This window comes from Papaver somniferum, chromosome 11 (genome assembly GCF_003573695.1).
Source record: "Papaver somniferum cultivar HN1 chromosome 11, ASM357369v1, whole genome shotgun sequence".
NCBI lineage: Eukaryota > Viridiplantae > Streptophyta > Magnoliopsida > Ranunculales > Papaveraceae > Papaver > Papaver somniferum.
This window is the reverse complement of record NC_039368.1, coordinates 30,127,098-30,144,404: the sequence shown is the minus strand read 5'-3', so window position 1 is coordinate 30,144,404 and position 17,307 is coordinate 30,127,098. Positions and strand designations below refer to the sequence as shown.

Sequence of the window (17,307 nt, the reverse complement as noted above, 5' to 3'; positions counted from 1 at the left end):
ATTAATACCAGTATTACTTGTTTACTCCATATATTTCTCCCCCTTTTCGTCAAAAAATAACAAAGAAATGAAAAATAAAGGACAAACCGAAAGGATCTTACAAATCTCAATATACTTGCAACCTATATAGTTAAGCACGAAGGTTCCACACACCATTTTTGATAACCAATATCAAAACCGAAATTACAAAGTAATTTTATTTTGATATGTTTCTAACAAAACAATTTCCCGAAGCTATTTTCCTAATAGTTTAGCAAACCAAAAATCGACTAAGCACCTTAGTTCCTTTGCTAAACCAATTGTACTACAATCGCTTGTTCGATAAGACTAAAATAAAGATAACTCTATTTTTCTCATCATGTTTTAATTATCCATATAACTTAGACCTTTAAATTTTAAACAAGACAAGTACTAGGTTAGTTAACTAGCATTTCTTGTTAAGGCATTCGATTAGACTTGAATAACAGATACCTCCACTTTGATAAGTCTAACTAAGATTAGAATTAACTTAGTTTCTCTTATCCGGAATTGAATTGGACTAAACAATTCATCCTGCAAACCTTTTCTTTCGTTAAGCCATAAACAATTCGTACAAGACAAATAAATCAACTTGCATAATTATTCACCTCAACCGGAAGCAATTGAAACAACATAGACATTAAAGCACCGCAATTGCACCGAAATTTTGTAAGCCTAAACGATTGATATCAAACAGTAAATTAAGATAACAATAGTTTTTCTTAACCGGAACCAATTGAATCACACACACATCCATACACAATAATAGAATAAAACATCAATTGCACCGAATTTTTTTTAAGCAAAAGCAATAAAAAAGATATAATTAAATCATGCTTTTCTTAAATAGGAAACAAACTCGTTACCTCAAATTTCGCATCTTCTTCTCCCATATATTTACATCTTCTTCCTGGGAGAATTGATATCGAAATATCATTATGTTGTCATCCTTATGCAAAACAAAAGAATAACAACAACCAACCTTTACCAGAGAAAGGTTGAAAACCGGTTTTTAACTATTGCAAGCAAAAGTGGAAAACCCCGAAACACCACTACAAGAAAACTGGCCTTTACCGACAAACACAATACAGATGCAAGAGGTCATTTTTAAATGCTACAGCCCTCCAGCGGCTAAATTTCTGTAGTTGCATCGGTGTCACAAGAAAGTATGTGATTAGAGGTTCGCAACGACACTGTTGTCGCTAGAGATGCATTGCTACAATCATCAGCGGCTATAATACCTGTTCGCTATACAATTCTTGTTACTGGCGCATTTCAGCCGCATGGGTGTAGTCAAACATGTGCTGCGACTAATCTTCATCACATTGCAGAACAGGTTCACCAAGTACGGTTATGTTGTAGTAAAAGAGGTTCAGCGATAACATTTTTGTTGAAGCATAAGAGGTTGAGCAACTACATAGTAGTGGTGGAACAACAGATGCAGCGGCTGCATATTTTTTGAAGCACGAGAGGTTCAGCGACTACAATTAGGTTGTAGCACAAGCGGTCCAGGAATCACATTATTGTTGAAGCACAAGAGGTTGAGCTACTATATCTAGTTCATAGCACAATTGAAGCATAAGAAGTCCAGCGACTGCATTTAGGTCGTAGCACAAGAGGGTCAGCGACTGCATTTTGGTTAAAGCTTAAGAGGTTGAGCAGCTACACTTTAGAATGTTCAAATTTGGTTGCAAGAAACTACTAGATACTGTTCATACTTACTACTATATCCGAACACTGATTATAAACTTAGAAGTCAGAACTAGCTATTATATATATAGAAAAAAGATCTAACATACGGGTCATATCCAGAATATACATGTGTGAGTAATTAAGAAATGTTGTGCAAAAAACTCCAGACAAGTACTGTCATACTTCCATTCATTCCTCATCCTCTTTAGCTTCATTATATGCTCATCCAATTCCCAATCATTCCCGATACTGACCATCCACCATATTTTCTTCTTCGCCATATCTCGCGTTTTCCTCGTCCTCACTATAAGCATCATTCTCATCTTCAAGTTGTCGCCCTCCATCCTATGTTTCACATTTGGATCTAGTGCATCCTTTGGCAGAGAAGCTTGACCTAAATTCTTTAAAGCCATATTCATTAACTTGATGAATTTGGACCTACTCTGTTTCATCCTTCATATCTTCCTGTTTGCAGCATCAATACAAATAGTGAACAATTCAAATTAGAACAATAAAATACAAAGTTCAACTTCTATGAAAATTAGAATGATCCAAAAATTTGGTCTCAAGTCAAAACAGAGAAAATTTATACGGTTTATAGCAACCTTGCTAAATTTACTATATATCGAACAATGCATCCATAATCTATTCATAACAAAAAAGAAAAAACAGCCTAATTTTCTACATCAATATTAAGATTCAGTATATATCGGCTATCGCAATACATGCTCTTAAGAACATTGATAACTCTAACTCTATCATGAACATGAGGATAGCTGCTGGAATTAAGAGTTTTTCAAATGAATTATTCATGTACCATTATCCAACTGATGAACATGGAAAGTAACAGATTTCGGGTCCATAAGTTGTTTCCAAATGCCACAGCCTCAGAGCTTAAACATACCAATTTTTTACCAAAACATAACAATGACATCTATATTTTTCACAGGAATCATTTACAGTTTCTCCATTTGTATTTAAATTCCTATCGAGTCGCACACATCATTCAGGAACATCGATAAAGTATCAACCATAACACGCAGTTACATCTTGAACAAAAACTTAAAAATGTACCTTTCATTCTGCGCATATTAGAGGAAGTTTCTGATTCTTATCCGTGTGGATCTCATCGAACATTGTTAAAGGATCAATAGCTAGACCTCTTACTCTATGATAGAGCGTGGATGTGTAAGTAAACATGATACAATAATAAAATCAAATTAAAAAAAAAGGCAACAAGTTAAGCATTCCTAGTATACCCTGTCAAATGTCTTTCTTGCAAAGCTCTCGATACCATTTTGTGGTTTAGGTTTAGATCTTGTCTGTTTTTTGCATCACTTTCCCTATTCGATCTTGCCTATGAAAAAAACAGGCCCTCTTCGATCTTGGCTATGAAAAAACAGGAATATAGAATTAGAATTACACGTAAACCACTATAGACTTTAGAAAAACTTAAATTCTCATTAGAGCCAAACATAATTACCATGAAATTCCGGTGCTATCAAGTAATCACACATGTTGGCCCAGTTTTCCAAGTTTTCAGCCTTCAGGAGGATTTTTTAAAGAAATTTGGAGATTACGCTTACACTTTACCCTGAAATAATTACTCAAACTTGCCCCGTAACTCTTATTGGCTGTCCTCATATGCTTTCTCAATGCCAGCAAATTTATCATCGAGTTCAAGCGTGTAATGGTCCTAAAGGTGACAGAAATTACTATAAGATTTCATAAAAAAAAATAGAGTGAACCCGAAATGAAAAGAAAAAGTACATAACAAGAGTCCTATTACCCTAGCAATCTGCAACTCTTTCCATATTTACTTGGCTCAATTTGCGTAAAACATGCTTGAACATAGGGTTTATAGTCACCTCTATGCTTGAGTGATTGTCAAAATCCATGACAATCTTTAAATCATCCACCTTTTGTACCCCCTGTTTTTTAAAACAGAGAGGTTATCATAATAGAAAATCAAGTAACCTTTAATTAAAAGTGTTAAAAACTTGAAACTTCAAGCATAAAAACAATTCAATAAAAAAAAGAGAGGTATGCTCCAAATTTGTTGACTTACTTTGCCTTGTCAGGAGGGACATCCCTTAACCACTCAAGGTTGTACATCCATGGAAGAATCCCTGTAACACACAAGCGAATGTTTAATAGAGTGCAACAGGATTATACACAATAATCCTGTCAATTTATTTTTGTAAATACTTTGTGATTTCAACATTATCAACACATAAGGACAATGATGACAGGAAACAAAAGTGAGTCCTTTTCTAATGGAGGTTTCATAAACTATGAAACAAACAGTTGATGAGCACAAAATAAGATGAAAACATGGGTTTGTTTTCAATATACCTGAATGATTAAATCAAGAATGAAAACTATAAATGCTAACCAAAAATAGAATGTGATAGGAAACCCAATGTCCTGTCTCACAACTTCCCAAGGGCTAAATTTCTGCAGTTCCGACAAAAAGTCACCAATTGGATATTGGAACAAAGCAGAACAATGAATGTGCAAAACAAATGTATATATATTTCATTACCATTTGTTGGTGGCTTCTGTCTTGCAATTGGACTTCTCTCTGACACAAAATTGTGCAAAGGATCAACCCGCCCACTAGATCTTTGTGATAATCCCCCTCTACTTCTTCCCATCATAATGACTACAGAAGAAAGAAAATATTGATGATAAAAAATAAAATCAAACTGATGAAAAGGCTATATAACAATAAAAATCTCTTAAAATCAAATTGACTAGCATCACACATAATCTTCCCCTTCATACCTGCTAGCAAATGTCTTCACAGCCTTATTCATGGCTTCTCCACTTGTTCCATACTTGACATAATTCAGTTCAGTTCCTTATCTAGCCTGCAACACCACTTACAGTCTCCAAAACTACCTGCTATGCCAGCTCTATCTGCAAATTAACTGCCAAAATCCAGTTAAGTCTCAATCAGCCATTCAATGTATTAACACCAAAACTGCAGCCATCTGTTGCAGCATCAGTTCAATGACCACCTAGCAATTGTGACCATGGCAGCAACTCCTTTAAGAACAGAACACAGCTCCAACATCACTTAATTCAAACCAGACTTTGTCAATACTGCCAAAAACAACACAACAACACAAGCTCCTATTTCCACCTGCAATCATCCACTAGAAATCTTCATTCAAAGCTGCAACATCGACCACCATTAGCACCATCGAGTCTCTATCACAATACTCTCAAATCTAATCCAAACCCAGCTTTTAATTGTTGCGGTAGAATCAATTTGGCAACCATTTTTTATTCTATCTCTCAATTTCATCACCTCTGATCTCTCATTTTTTATTCGAAAGAGGAATGATATGATTTAACAGGGCTCCGTTTGATGGCGGGAGAAACCTCGTCTGTTTCTCGTTCTTCACCGCTACTACTTCCGGAAGTGATTTTCCTCCGTCGATTTCTCTTTGACAAGCTCGCGGAACTTTGCACGTCGCTACTCTCTTTTGTCCCTTCTTCTCCTCCATTACCACCACTTTTTGACTCAGCCACTGATTCCCATAACTCAGCTGGTTCACGAGTTTCTGTAACAAGGATCGTCGTCTCCGATGATTTCTTCACGTCTTGAACAACTGAATCTTTGGCAATAGTTTCAGAACTTCCATTGCACGAATCTTCCCCCAATCGATCATGTTTCTCTGTAACTGTTTCTGGTATTTTCTCAACTTCAGGACTCTTCTTCTTCATATCTTTTAGATCTGATGGATTTGACTCGTTAAACGACTGATTATCCCAGTTAGATTCATCACCAGGAAACGTTTCATCGGTTTTATTCTCCATTTTTTCGATTCAAACCCTCTCTCATCAGTCACCTACAGAAGCAGAAAACCAATCTCTGATCATTTGAACACCAACTTCACAAATTATCCCTTGATTTCCCCTCGAGCTTGAACATAAACACAAACCCATCTCTGTATTCCTTGAAACCCTAACTTCTCTGCTTCAATTAATTCGTCCATCAAACCCATCTAGCAGAGGAGAGGAAGAAAGAGAAAAACGGATAGGTATTAGAGTTTGAGTGGTCGAGTGAGGGTGTGGTGATACAACCTAAAATGGATGAATGAAAATAATGGACAGACCAGATTTCGTTTGGTCCACTCATACGGATTGAGAAAAAACAATTGACGGTTGAGCTTGTATTTTGGGATAGTCATACGGATTAAGAAGTATGTGTGTTTCTCTTTGTGCTAATACGAATTCACGTATTCCATTTTATTATCAACCTTTGACACGAAAAAAAAATCCACAAAAAATATTAATAAATTTATGATATTTTTATTAACATTCTGATATAAAAAATCCAAAAAAATATATAAGAATGAAGATGAAAAATAAGAAATGAATTTTATAATTGGTGTGTTTCTTTGTGCTTTCTCTTTGTGCTTATGTGTTTTTTCTTTGTGTTTTCGGTTTGAATTTCGACTAGTCAATAGGTCACGAAGTAATTTTGACTAGTCATACAGATCATGAAGTAGCTTTAGTTCACACTCGTAGGCTCAATACGCATAAAAACTATGAACCAAAAAGCTCCGGGAGGGTTCAGACTTCAAACTTAGCATGATACATCATCAAAATCGATAAATATGAATCTCAGTGTCGATTCGAACTTCAAATTTGATATAATTGCATATAAACTATGAAGCACGAAGCTTCGGGAGGGTTTTGACTTCAAACTTAGCAAGATACATCATCGAAATCGATAAATATGAATCTCAGTGTCGATTCAAACTTCAAATGTGGTATAATGACATATAAACCATGAAACATGAAGCTCCGGGAGGGTTCTGACATCAAACTTAGCATGATACATCATCGAAATCGATAAATATGAATCTCAGTGTCGATTCGAACTTCAAATGTGGTATAATGGTATACAAACTACGAAGCACGAAGCTCCGGGAGGGTTCAGACTTCAAACTTAGCATGATACATCATCGAAATCGATAAATATGAATCTCAGTGTCGATTCGAACTTCAAATATGGTAAAATGTCATATAAACTATGAAGCACGAAGTTCCGGGAGGGTTTTGACTTCAAACTTAGCATGATACATCATCGAAATCGATAAATATGAATCTCAGTGTCGATTCGAACTTCAAATGTGGTATAATGGCATATAAACCATGAAGCACGAAGCTCCGGGAGAGTTCTGACTTCAAACTTAGCATGATACATCATCGAAATCGATAAATATGAATCCCAGTGTCGATTCGAACTTCAATGTGGTATAGAAGATTAGTCTTCTTTAATTCATTTACGATTCAATAGAGAGGGTCATTTTTGGAATCGACATATATATGTAATTCTAAGCATGCATATTCAACAAAGTCGAACGAATTATATAGCTAGATGAATATTTCTTGAAACGTAAAGCTAAAAACAAAATCAGTCGCTAGACTTATTGTTGCTGAAGGTGAATAGTGTCCAACCTAAGTTGGTTCTAATTTAGCTCCAGTGACTAACATAAATTATCAGATGCAAGGAAATAGTAGATAGATAATACTAGTGATTGAAGGAAATCAGTCACTACAAAAATTGTTGTTACACTAAATAGCTTCCGACGTTTTTATGTAGTTGCTCTAAAATAAGTTGTAAGATAGCTCCAGTGATTAGTAGGTATTTTCAGTCGCAAGGAATTTGTAGATAGATAACACTATCGACTAAAAGAAAACTAGTCGCTGCATTCGTTGTGGCTGAACATAAATAGCTTCAAGCGTGTCCAAAGTAGTCTCTCCAAATAAGTTGTACGATACGTTCAACGTCATAGATTTTTTGTTGCAAGAAAATAGTGTATAATATTCTGTAGTGACTATTATTTATTCAGACGCAAACATGAATAGCTACAGGAAACCAACGACTAATTTTTTAGACAGTCGATAAAATTTAGTCGCAAGAGACACATTTTCTTAACTGTAACCAATTGAATCACACACACATCATGGAATAAACATCAATTTAACCGAAATTTTGTTAAGCAAAAGCAATAAATATATATGATATAAACTTAGGCTTTTCTTAAACGGGAAAAAAATTAACTAACAAGATTGTTAGCTCAAATTTCGCATCCACTTCTCCAATATGATTGCATCTTCGTCCAGGGAGAATTGATATCGAAATATCATCATGTTGTTATCCTTATGCAAAAACAAAAGAATAACAACAACCAACCTTTACCAGAGAAAGGTTAAAAACCGGTTTTAACAATTTCAAGCAAAAGTTGAAAACCATCGAAACACATATGCTTTTATGCTAAACCAAACGATTCAACATATTGTGATTTTTTCACATATTGTTTCTATCAGAACCCCTCACGATCCTTTGATAAAACCTACCAACATGGGATAGAACTTAATCCTGCTAAACCAAAAAGTCACCCAAACCATAAGGGTTCACAACATATGAGATCGAATATTAAGGTTATGAAAACCGAAAACATACCTCTCATAAATAAACTTGCAATACGCTATAAATATTAAACATAAAATCCAGTATTTCAATTACCTAAATCTTGTAGGAATTTAATTTTGAAACCAACCCAAAAAGAATGAGGTCATTCCGAGTTCGGACGAAGAAGTTATAGGCAAAACAGTTTTACACTCCTTCGTATTGCACCTCTCACTAGGATCGGTACCCTTGTGTTGCACCTCTCACTAGGATCGGTACCCATGTGTTGCTAGTGAAGGATCACAATACTAAAATGTTTTTGGCATAACTTTTGCATATGAAGTCCGAATTCAGTGATTTTTGGCTCGTTTTAACTATAAAAGCAAGAGCTACACATATATGATCAGTAGATATCGACATCATCAACTCAAAATTACCGTTTCTATAAAAAGCTCAAAAATAGATAGAGAAGGTATGAGTATAGAAAATAAATCTCCCTAAAGATCTTAATTAGTCATAAAATAATGGAGAGATCATGTGCTCGCTTTTTCATGTGCTTCATCACCTTTAAAAATATTGAGCACTAAGGTGAGAATGCTCATTCTAACACAACTAGGTTGTGTTGAGTTGAGCCTTGTCTTGTCTTGTTCGTCACGAGTGACTAAGACAAAATCATCATTATTGACCTCTTGCTTGGTTTGGTTTCTCTTGTTGCATCTCTTGTTTTTCTTATTTGACTTGTGATGAAGAGTGTCATTATCACAACATCCACTAGTAAAAGAGAATTCAGACATGATGTCTTTCTTTAGTCTTTCAAGAAAACTCTTGTAATTATTGTCACCAACAATTAACAACTAAAAGTCATTCTTGTGACTAACTTTTGGTCCCTTTTTGGCTATGGAGGATTTTGGGACCCATTTAGAGATGGGTTTCGCATGAGTGGCTTTCTCCTTCACATCATTAGGACGATTGTCCTTTTGAATACTTTGTGAAATATCCTTTCTCTAATTTGGAACATCAAATCTTGTTCTTGAATTTAAAAAGTCACCTCTATTTCTATAATTGGGTATTTTATGAAATGACCTTGTCGAGTGATATGCAAAATTTGAACTATCATTATAATAATTCTTTTGCCTAAACTTAAGACAATACCGATCTGAGTTCCTTTGGGGAGAAATCTTATCAAATTCGTTTGATACACAAGAAAGTGCATCTTGAATTTTACGAACTTTGCGTCCCCATTGCAAGTGTCTTTTATAACCACAATAATAACAATGCTTAGTATAAATACGAAGTATGAGTTTTGATGTTACCTTTTTGTGGATCCTCTTGCATTGGAGCTCGACGAGTTTTCTTCTTCTTTTTCTTGTCTTTGTTCGACGTTGTTGCTCTCTTGACATTAGCATAAATGCCTTCTTTGATTACTGCTGGTTGAACGTTTTCTTAGGCTTGATAGATTTTTCTTCTTTACAAGAAATATGAGCATCTTTGTCATCAGTCGAAGCCTCTGGTTTAGAAGAATTTTTAGCTTTAAATTTTTTAACCTCTTTGCTAATACTTGAAGCATTTATTCCCTTATAGCCCAATCCTCGTGTATCACGATGATTTCTACTTGCTTCTAACATCGAGGTTAAATTGTCTGAGCCAGCATTGAACTTTTTACGGTCCAAATTTTCTTCTTCCAACATCTTGATTTTATCAAGAGCACTAGCTAGATCAGCCTCAAGGCGTTTTTCTCGGGAGAGATATTCACCTTCTTTTTCTTCGAAACTCTTTTGTTGAGAGTTAATCCTTGCATCATAATCAGCAAGTTTCTCTTCCAACAAATGTACTTTTTCAAGAGTAGCATCAAGATCTTTCTCTAAAAGTGTTGCTCGAGAAAGACTAGCACTTGCTTTTTCCTCAATATGCTGTATATATTTAGAATCAGTTTTCTTTGCTTCCTCAAGGCAATTGTTAAGCCTTTATTTCAGAGAATGAATCTCTAATAATGCTTCTCTTTTTAGAGAAACAAATTCAGACTTTGAGGAGTCAAGACCAATGACAAGTTGATCAATCATAGCTTGCAGACAATTTATATCGTCTAGATGCTTTCTTTGTCTTTCTAATGCAAGAATTAATTCAGTTGAACATAAGAGAAATTTTTCGCTTAATTTATTTTGATGAAATGTGTCTACTTTCGATGAATCAATGTTTTTCTCTTCATCAAGAAGATTTCTTTTAGAGTCTGAATCATTGATTATGAATACATGACTTAACTTAATCTCGTCTTGAGAACATTCAGACTTATTCTCAGAAGAGCAAGTCGAACTTGATGAAGAAGCCCCTTTTAAACGTTTCTTAAAATCAAAAATTTCAACGTCTTGCGATATGTTAACTGAGTATTTCTTTAGTTTTCGCTCTCGCTTAACTTTACTTTGACTCATGTCTTATTGGTTGGATCGTATCAAACACAGATTGTTAGATCTTTTCATGTTTGCCTGCTCTGATACCAATTGAAAAGACGAGGGTACCCAAATATACCTCAAATTAAAACTTTTCCACCTATAAGTCCTTTCTTCGAAAGTGATTGTCTATGAACTGAGTCGAGACAATACAACAAATCGGTTCACACTTCGTGTGATCGTCTACGGATACGAGATCGAGACAATATGACAACAAGATAACTTGTGTTATTGACTATGGATACAAGATCGAGACAATACAAAAAAGAAGTATGTTTACTTTATAAAAGGTTCGGACTTAACCAAACACAATAGAATTACTTATCAAGTTAATGTTTGTGTAATTTACTTTAAATTATAATAACAACAATTATAATTGCGGAAAATAAAAGTAATTGACACAGGAAGATTTTGTTAACGAGGAAACCACAAATGCAGAAAAACCCCGGGATCTTGTCCAGAATTGAATACTGTCAGGATTAAGCCGCTATACAAAATCAAACCAACTTCGTATAGTTGAGACCAAGCAACTAAACCTATAGTTCACCTAGTTCCGCATGTATTCCCACGCCTCCGACCTGTAATAAGTAACGTACTTGGAACAATTCCTTTGGTTCGTATTCCAAACAGTAAAGGAACAACAAATTTGTTGGTATCAACTCTTTTCAACCAAGTGATATGAGTTCGACAAAGGCTCTTCTGTTTATCTCAATAAATTCCTTTGTCAGGTTCTTAGATCTATCTTATTATCAACTACCAAAGTAATTGTTAAGATTTTGCAATCAATACTTTTAATCACAAAGAATTGTATTGATGCCGATCTACACAACTAATCAATCTAATCTACCACAAGGATAAACCGATTATAGTTGGATCCTCTTTTACCGAAACAAGTATTGTGAACACCAAAGATTATGAACCCAAGTCAGAAATCTTCAAAGTCTTCTTTTTCTTCAAATCTTCTTAGATCTTCAATAAACACCTGCACACAATCAACTTGAATCTATTGTGATCAATCAAGCACAGAAAGGAGTCTGTTAATAATGGATTATCACAAGACGTCTTTAGAAATACAAACATTCTAAAGATCCCCGTCGAAACTTCGATCTAGTTTGAGTGAATCTTATATCAGAAGAGAAGATCCTCAAGCATAAACAAGCTAGATGCAATCAAAGTCCAACCACCGTTAGTCAATCAAATCAATCAAAATAAAAGATAAACCGCAATTATCTAGTTTCCCACCAACGGTACCAATAGAGCTTCTCATTCCCAAAGAAGTCTTTAAACTGAGGTTACTCTCCTCTCCGAATAGGCGGCTTCACCAGTAGTAGCACAACTGAGATAGTTTTGCTGTCTCTGAGGATTAGTTTGCTCGAAATGCAAACTTTCATATTTATAGACCAAGGAAGTTTGGACACCAAGGAATTTCCAAAAACGAAAATATTCTCAATATATGCAATATATTCCAGATTCGGTTTCCATAATTCCTGGAAATGCTTTGGCCAAATAATGACTGAAAATCTCTTAGAAAATCTCTAACTAGCAAATACACATTACTAATTTTCATTTTCCAAAAATAAAATTAACAACCTTAAATAAAATATTCTCAATTTATTATATTCGATCCGGGATTTTCTCCCTTTAGCTATTAAGGAATAACTTTGAACAATTAAAGATAGCGTTACTGCACATGTTCAAAGTATGTCGACATCTTTACTTTGTATGTCCTCTTTCATACTTACAATCTTGAAACCGATTTGCCACACTTTCAAACAAGTTTAGAATTGGTTCATATGACTTTCAAGAACTTCGTGATTTATCAAGAACACTCAATCACCAAACATGGGTTTCACGGTTCTACCAAAACAAGTTTCGGTTCTACCTCCATCTGAGTACTTTGCATAGTCACGCTAGTTACCAAAATTCGGTTGACTAGGTACTAGGATCGGTTCCCCACATATATATGGTATCTAACTTGTACTCGCTGCACATGTCCATAGGATCAGTTCCTCTTTTTGCTAAAAATTTGTTGCACCTCATACAAGGATCGACTCCCCTTTGTGATAGGTTGCACCTCTTACTAGGATCGGTTCCCCTTTACCCATAGTCGGTCATACCAATAGCATTGAATCGATCATACCATCTCAGGTGACTACTTAAGATCGGTTTCACTAATAAAAGTCATACCAATACAAAATTCAGGCCTTTGTGAATAGTTTTACCAAGAACATAAACAAGTCATGAGCGGTTATACTAATCTCAGATATTGGTAGTTCAAAAGATATGCAATGAATAACAATACCAATAATGCCTGGCGATTTCTCTTTCGATTCACAAAATAAGTTCATGAATTTAGTTCCTCAAACCAAATACAAAACATTATTTCTTAGGATGAAATCTTCACCTTATACCCATACATAATCACAATAGCATTCAAACGATTATGTCGATGTCTTATCTACAAATTTTAATGGTTAAGCAACAAACCTCGTATTGTATTCCTTAATACTATGTCTAACTAGAGTATAATCATTCATGCTTCGCAGTTTTGTTTTTAATATGCACGACTTGAAAGATACGTTAGGGAATGAAACAGTTCAAGTCAAATATCACTAACCTCAAGTGAAAGGATGATGTTATCGTTGTAGCTCCTTACTTCTTCAAGTCTTCGCAATACTTGTAATGTCTCATATCCTAATACTTTCAAGATAACCTATACGAAGTTGACTCTAGTACATAACCAACTCTTAAAATGAGTTTTTGTTCACTAAAATATGACAACCAAACTTGACATACCAACGCTTGGTGGGTTCAACCGAGCTATGCTCTAACAGAACTATAGGTTTAGTTGCTCGGTCTCAACTATACGAAGTTGGTTTAGATTTTGTATAACGGCTTAATCATGAGAGTATTCAATTCTGGACAAGGTCCCTAGGTTTTTCTGCATTTGCGGTTTCCTCGTTAACAAAATCTTGATGTGCCATTTACTTTATATTTCCGTATTATGATTTTTTTTATTATAATTGAAGTAAATTGCACTTTGTACGTTAATAGGGCACTTGATATCAATCCTATTGGTTTCGATTATTACCGTACCTTTTTCAAGTGAACACTTTATTGTTGTATTGTCTCGATTCACATTCATAGACGATCACAGAAAGTGTATTGGATTCTCCACTTGTCTGATATGATTATTCACGTGTTAGGCCAGTCCGGACTAACCCTATTTCAAGTGGACACTGTGTTGAAATATTCTTTGAGTGATTGTTGCTCCAAGAGGTTTATACACAGTGGGTCTTGTATAGGTTGTGATCAAAAGTTTAAGATTGTGGTGTATTTGGGTACCCTCGTCTTTTCATATACAAAATGGGATTATATGGTATCAAATGTATCCCGAATGAATGCAAAGAGAAATCATCTTATGTTGATGTCCTTTATAGGCTAATTCTGAAATGACTTCTCCTGGAAATTTATTCAGAATCAGTTTATGTGGAAATGATAAAACTGTTAGAGCACTGCTCGGTCGAACTCGCATGTTTTGTTATCTCAAGCATGTTTGTCAATGTTAGTGATCAAAACTATAAGTCTTGATTTCTAGTCTACTTATAGCTAAGTATCGGACTAGGATAGAAAGTGTAGTTGAGCTCAAGACTCCATGGTGATCATCATACAAAGACGAAGAACTACTCAAGGAACTAGTGGAACTTCATCGATAAAAGGTATATAAAGACTTGAACTTATCTATCGCTCAAAATTATATCTACTCTATATCCTATTGATGAGTGCCAAATATTGTATATATTTATCCCTTTTTGTTGGCATTTAACTCATCTTTTGTGCAGTAATTCTACATTTTATCCCATATTCTGTATTTTCATTGTTTTCAAGAATAAATATTTTTCTTACTTAATTTTGCATTTTTAGGTATCAAATAAAGTTTGGATGAATTGCGGAGCGGAATAGAGCAGAAAAGTAGTGAAAAGCCGGGAGGAATTACGCAAGGAAGCCGCAAAGAATGGAGCGCACGTCCAAAAAGCTAGGAATGGGCTCAAGAAGGAAGAATTGTTCTTAAAGAAGATATGGGCTTGGCATACCCAAGGCCCTAAACCCTTACCCAAACCCATTTTCTATAACCAAAACCGCCTCCATCTTCAGCCGTCGGATTGGATCCATCTCATCATCCGATGGTCGCTCCTTCATCGCGCATCAAAATCTGAAGCTCCTGAAAAACACCATAGTGCCTAAATTCCAAGCCTTCAGATTAGATCACATTTAGATCCTACGGTCGCTTCTTTGCCTGCGCATCAAACCTCGATACTTTCGCTTAACACTACAACACCTAACTCCATCCGGCACCGTTAGTTTCGTTGTATATCTGCATCCAACGGTCTCTGCCAGCCTCTTCACTTTTAGCCGTTAGATTGATCCATCATCTCCACATCCCACGGCTCATCCTCGCTGTTCATCCAATTTGCTACAGCCGCCCAACACCCGAGCACCCGATACCTATACCCATACCAAACATCCCCTTCCCCTTCTTCCATCGACATCTTCTCTTTCTCCCTCACCCTCTGCAACCACCATACCCTGCCGCACCACCATCACCACCACCTTCTCCTCTGTCATCTCCACCAAACGCCGCCAACAACTCTCTCCACCAAACCGTATCTACCCACATCACCCCCCATACCCTACATACATCTCTAGCCACCTATTTTACCCATTTCCCCTCTAATTTTCCCTTGAAACCCTAGGTGGGAAATTAGTAAAATAGGTGAGGCTATAAGACTGAATTGGAGCAGGAGAAGGACAGAGAGAAGGCAAAGAAGGATGGGTCGACGTCAATTTGAAGATTAGGTGAGTAATTTTAGGATTTTCAAAACCCTAATTTACTGTTTTGGGGGTTTTTCTTTTAAAGTGTAATTGGGTATAAATATGGGTTGTGGGTGTTGTTGTAAAGCCATGCTGGGTTAGCCAGCTTCACTCTTGTAGAGAACTGGACTAGCCAGTTTCTCATTTGTTTTATGTTTACACTGTTGGTTCATATGTTTATCATGTTTTTGTATTTGCTCACCATATGTGTGTTGTTTGAATTGCCTTGTATGATATTTATTATTGTTTACAAGATTAGCATGAGATAAGTTGCATTGCTGAGGCTCAGATGATGCTTTAGTGCACTGTTAGGTAGTGGAATGCTAGGTTAGAGCATTAGGATGCATTGTTTTGATTGAGCAATGGGAGAAATTAGTGCTCATAGCAAGCTAATTCTCTTTCCATTCCATTTGTATGCTTAGGATGCATTGTTTTGATTGAGCAATGGGAGAAATTAGTGCTCATAGCAAGCTAATTCTCTTTCCATTCCATTTGTATGCTTAAGATCCTAATTTCAACCTAGAATTGCATTGTTTGGCTAGGACACAAAGGTGGATTCTAAGCCTTGGCTTAGCCACAAATCCTTTACAATCACTTATAAATTCAATTCTGTTTTGCCCCCTGCTCAGCTAAATTTCTTAGCTATCTTGCTGTTTGTTTCTTGTATTTTGAAGCTTGCTGTGCACTGAAATCAGTGCACTGCCTTACCTGCCCTTGGCTCATAGCCTTGGTTCCTTGTTGTTTTACCATCTCTGTTTCACTGTCACTGCAACCTTGTGACCTTGCATTTAGTTTTGCATCAATTATCAGCATAGTGAAACTTCAACTATACACCCCAAGTCCCTGTGGAGATGACCTGTTCTTGCACATACACACTACAATGACAACTGTGCACTTGCAGTTTAACATGTAGGCCTTCTTATCCTTTGTCTTATTTTCTTACTCCTTTAAATGCCTACCAAGTTTTTGGCGCCGCTGCCGGGGACTTGGCATTGTGTGGTTGCTGTTTTTCCTTGCTTTCTTTTGCTGCTATTCACTTGCATATCTTGCATTTAGTATAATCATTTAGTGTAAGCATTTATCTCATCATAACTTGCATTCATTACTGCATATTCATCTTTGCATTGCATACTCATTGCATCTTGTTGTCCTGATTGCATATCATATTTGCATATTAGTCATCTTTACATTCTTGCAGTCAATCTTGCATTACAGTTCTTGTTCACTGCCTTTCTTTGCTGTCCTTGACATTTTTGTTGAGTGACCAGGTACTGTGACCTTACTGTGAGGCTGAGAACAAACCTCTGGTGCTGTTGTGCTGCTGTGAAGCCCAAATAGAGCTGCTGCTGCCAAGCCTGCAACATTGCCCCTGTTCAGCTACTGCTTGTGGTGCTGCTGAACTTGTGGTGCTGCTGTTGCTGCTGAGCTGCTTCTCCTGCTGGTGCCAGGACAAATCTGCTGCAACCCCTGCTGCCTGGTGCTAAATTGAGCCATCAAGCCCAACTGGGCCTGCTGAAGTTGCTGCCAAGCTTAACAAGTTGAGCCAAGCCCAACTGGGCCTGAACAAAGACAAAAGCTTAGGATGATCCAAAGCCCAACTGGGCTTTTGCAACCAAACTGAGCAGCTGGGCTGTGCTTCAAAGGTAAGCCTAAACCCATTAAGAGAACCCAACCTGTGGGCTTCCATTTTTAATTTGTGGGCTTGTAATAATTTTTGTTTTTCTTTATTTTTATTTGGGCTTGTAATAATTTTTCTTTTTCTTCTTCTTCTTTCTTTTATGGGCTTGTAATTATTTATTGTTGTTTTTATTTTCTTTTGTGGGGTGTGATAATTTATGCTAGGCTAAG

At 36.1% G+C, this 17,307-nt stretch overlaps 1 long non-coding RNA gene across 10 annotated transcripts; it reads right to left on the bottom strand.

Moving 5' to 3' along the window:
* Positions 1-1,762: 1,762 nt before the first annotated feature.
* Positions 1,763-5,764, bottom strand: LOC113322518. Of its 10 annotated transcripts, none has more exons than XR_003347195.1 (9): positions 4,498-5,764; positions 4,256-4,375; positions 4,066-4,167; positions 3,779-3,839; positions 3,500-3,641; positions 3,194-3,406; positions 2,970-3,099; positions 2,785-2,878; positions 1,763-2,175 (listed from the first exon to the last, which is right to left on the bottom strand). It is a non-coding gene; the product is annotated as an uncharacterized LOC113322518 (long non-coding RNA). The 10 variants fall into 10 exon arrangements; XR_003347196.1 differs by having other exon boundaries at positions 4,106-4,167; XR_003347193.1 differs by having other exon boundaries at positions 4,066-4,375.
* Positions 5,765-17,307: the final 11,543 nt, after the last annotated feature.